This window comes from Triticum aestivum, chromosome 3B (assembly GCF_018294505.1).
Source record: "Triticum aestivum cultivar Chinese Spring chromosome 3B, IWGSC CS RefSeq v2.1, whole genome shotgun sequence".
NCBI lineage: Eukaryota > Viridiplantae > Streptophyta > Magnoliopsida > Poales > Poaceae > Triticum > Triticum aestivum.
The window spans coordinates 805,080,252-805,084,683 of NC_057801.1; positions in this window are offsets into that span (position 1 = coordinate 805,080,252).

Here is a 4,432-nt window from a genome sequence, read left to right on the forward strand (position 1 = left end):
GACTACTACAGTTGTGGATTTGCGAAGTAACGGGATGGAAGGGGATGAGGTGGTTCGGGGGAAAGGAGGAGCCAGCGGTCAAATACAAAATTTCCCCGCGCCTAGTCCAAACTAGACTGCCCACTATTTTTAAGGTCACGCACATGCCTATTACGTACACGTGAATAACACACCCACCCCAAGACATGAGAAAAACACACCCACACAATAGGTGAATCGAAAATGTAACCCACACGTCAAATTGATAAGCACTCGATGCCGGGCATTTCCACGCTAAACCAGCAGGCATATCAACTTACAAGATTAAATTCCTAATGGCATGACTATATCATGCCATCATATATATTCATTATAACGTCATGCAAATATGACAGTACAGTATTACCGGCGGTGGCCCATCGCCGGAAAACGACACTGGGCCGACCTCAAGGCCCAGGACACCTAGCGGCAACTCGATTACATCACGCGAATTAGGGGGTGGTTCGAAGATGAAGTGTGAAGTTGGCGTGCAAGACAAGAAGCCCTCGCAAATAGGTTGGTTAGGATCGATGTAAATCCTAGCCCTCGTCCCCTTTATAATGTGAGGGTAGGGGCAGACCATGGTAGTAATCATCATCCTCCACTTGTAACCCCTCGCACGAGGAGTACGGTATTACCTTGACAACGAGGGCCTGAACCTGGGTAAAAAACCCGTGCGAACTCCCCTCTGGTACTTCTGGCTATGCTCTCCAACCTAACGAGGGCATTAAAAATTTCCGCACTGGCAGTTGGCATGTCGGTTAGGTGTTGCATCGGCCGCAGGCCGAGTCTAGGTCGGATCTTCCATCACGACTGGAAGCTTTGCGCTAGGCAAGAGCTTCACATTTGGTTCTTTCACTTTCGTTGACAAGATAGCTCGACGTGAATGAGCTACTTCAAAGAAGAGGATTTCTAGAATTTTCATGAATCTGAGCAGAAAAAACGTGAGTTCAACAAATGTTTTCGTATTAAAAAAATGTTGCTGGATTTAAACAAAAGAGTTCGTGGATTCAAAAACTACAAAAAAGTTCATCGATTGAAAACATGTTCAGTGATTCAAAAAATGTTCATTAATTGCTAAAAATGTTCATGAATTAAAAAAATACCTAATTTCAAAAGAAAATCTGATAGAAATATGCTCACCAATTCTAAACACCTTTCATGAGTTTAAAAAAATCACAATTAAAAATAAAGATATTTATGAATTCCAGATATGTACACGATTAAAAATTCATGAATTTAAAAAATGGTTATAAGTTCATAAAATAATGATTATAAAATGGAAAAATGTTAATATTTTCAGAAAATATGTTCACAAATTTGAAAAGATGTTGAGAAAATAAAAGAAAAGAATAAATAAAAATAAAAATGAAAAAATAAAGAAAAAAGAAAAGAGAACACTAACATGAAGAATGAAAAGAAAAAAGGAAAATGATAAAATAATGGAAATTAAAAAAAATGAAAAGAGTAGAAAAAAATAACTGGAAATTTCTGGTCTAGAGAGGTCCAAAATGTGTTCGTTGTTGGTGCAGGGGGAGGGTGTACGCACTAAGGAGATGTCATGTACAGTGCTTTTCACACACATTTGTGTAAACGGCCCTCGGACACACGGCTTGATGAGTCGCAATCCATCAGCGTCCTAGTCGCTCTCTCGTATGAAACTTTCTCGCTCGCAAAAAAAACTATCTCACTCGGTGGGAGACACATTGGAAAACTTCTAGTTGACCCTAACCAGTGAACAGTTTACTGTTTACCAATTTCACCATTGAATTTAGAAAAACATGATCTGGAAAATGCAAAACCTAAAGAAGTTCAGAAAAGTTGCAAAAAGTTCATAAATTTGAAAATATCATGAATTTGATAAAGTTTACAAGTTTTATAAAAATTTCGCGAGTTCAAATAAAAGTTCGCACGTTCAAGGATTTGATCATTCTTTTACAGTTTTTTAGAAAAAATTCATGAAAATTTAAATAAATGTAAAAAATATATATGAAGAATAGAAAAAGTAAAAGAAACGAATAGAAAAAAGAAAGGAAAAACGGTAGGAAAACCAAATGAAAACCGACTAGGAGCTTCCCACAACTAGACTGGGAGCTTCCCAAAACCGGACTACACTAGGGGCTTGTGGCGTCGCCTGCGGGCTGAGAGCAAACGAGAAAACCAAAAATTGGGCCGAGTCTGGTATTGAGGGGGTGTGGGCCAATTCGTGTAAACACGCCTTTAAGTGGCGCAGCGGACACCAAATAGGATTCAGGCGTGCCAGGTTTTTGGTTAGTGACCTGCACACGGAATAGGATTGGCCATACAGTACACCTGGTCTATCGAGAGCAACTAATCAACGAGTACTCCTTCGGGAGCACCCGCAATGGTCACTTTGGGAGGGCTTGGCGCGCTCTTAGTCGCCGCCACGTATCGCGCTATGGATGCTCCCTCCGGATTCTTTTTGTACGCGTTTTCTGCCTTTTGATTATTTTTTCGGTGTTTTCGTCCCGTCGGGTATTCAACCGGTTTTTCTTAGGTTTTGGACCAAAAAGATTTTTTTGCGCGAAAAACGCTTTTTCTTTTTTTTCCCACCGGAGCCATAGTCGTGCCTCTCGAAAAGAAAAAAACATGTTTTCTTCCTTTTGTGAGAGGCGCGGATTTACTACTCGGAAAGGCACAAATTTGCTTCCGCGAGAGGTACAATCGTGCCTCTTCGGGAATGAAAAAAAAACGTGCTCCCAGTTTGGTTTTTTGGCGAAATTTTTTTATCAAAACCTGGCAACATCGGATCTTGTTTTGAACATCTCAGTGCGAGGAATGCAACAATGAAACCAGTTCAAATTTTGGAAGCATAGTTAAAGAGATAAAACCTTTGAATAAACGAATCTAAAAAAACGAAAACTCACATATTGCAAGAAGAGGCGCGCATGCGGTGCACCACCTGAGTAGTGAGAGTGCGAAATCACTAATTGAGGAGTACTCATTGCAAAGATCACTCTCACATTCCCCAGGTTGCAATGAGTAGCACGCTACATGTGCGCCACTTGTCGCAACCTGGGAGTTTTCCCTTTTTTCGTACATCCTTTTTTCAAAACGTTTTATCTCTTAAACCGTGTGTGTAATTCTCGAACCGTTTTCACCTTCAATTCCTCGCCTCGAGATCTTCAAAACTAGATCCCATATTGATAGATTTTCACGAACTTTTTCAAGAAAAAAAGCGGACGAAAAAACCAATCTGGGAGCATGGGGTTTTTCCCTTTTCGAAAGAGACACATGCGCCTCTCGCAAAATCACAACCGTGACTCTCGCGGAAGCAAAATCGTGCCTCTCGCGGAAGAAAAAAAACAGAAAACACGTTTTTTTTGTTCGTTTCCGAGAGGCGCGACCATGACTCTCACGAAAGCACAACCGTGCCTCTCGCAGAAGCAAAACAGTACCTCTCGTGGAAGTAAAAAACATAAAACTATTTTTTTCGTTTCCGAGAGGCACGTCCGTGACTCTCGCGGAAGGAAAAAAAATAGGAAATGCATTTTGTGTGTGTTTCCAACAGGCACGGCCATGACTCTGGCGAAAGCAAAACCGTGCCTCTCGTGGAAGCAAAATCATGACTCTCAAGATAAAAAGATAAAAGAAAACATATTTTTTGATTTTTTTTTCCAAAAGCTAAGGAAGACTGGTGGAAAACCGAAACATCGTAAAAACCCAGAAAAAATCTTCTAAAAAGCCGAAAACGTGTGCGCAAAAATAAAAAAAAATGAAAATTCAGAGGGAGCGCCCAGAGCGTGACACGCGGCGAAAGGCTAAGAGTGCGTCAAGTGGCGTTGGTCGTTGTGAGGCTCCCGTAAGAGCGCTCGTCAAGTAGTTTCTCCCGTGAGAGTGACCTTTGTAAAGAGCAGGTGCATGTAGTCAACTCTTTATTAACGACAGGGTAATAATAGCTTAAACAAGCGGTCATAAGAAATTTGTCCATCCCTATTTAGCCACACGAGCTGTGAGTTCCCGGAGAACGGACGTGTGATCACATTGAACTCACTGGTGGAAAAAGGGCCTTTGGTCGCGGTTCGCAACTGCCATTAGTCGCGGTTGCGCAACCGCGACCGCACGGGCGCGACTAAAGGCCCCCCCCTTTAGTCGCGGTTGCTTAAGAACCGCGACTAAAGGCCCGTCCACGTGGGCGCCAGGTGGCCGTCGGGGCGGAGGACCTTTAGTCGCGGTTCTTCTGGCCAACCGCGACTAAAGGCCGCCGCAGGTTTAGGGTTTTAGCCCCCCCCCCTTAAACTTGTTTTCTGTTTAATTTGTATTGTTTTATTTCTTTTGTGCTTTATTTTAATTTTGAAGGAGTTTCATATATTCTACGGTACTACATACATGCATATGAATGTACAATTTCAAATAAATTTGAAATTAGAACCAAAAAGAATTCAAGAGGAAT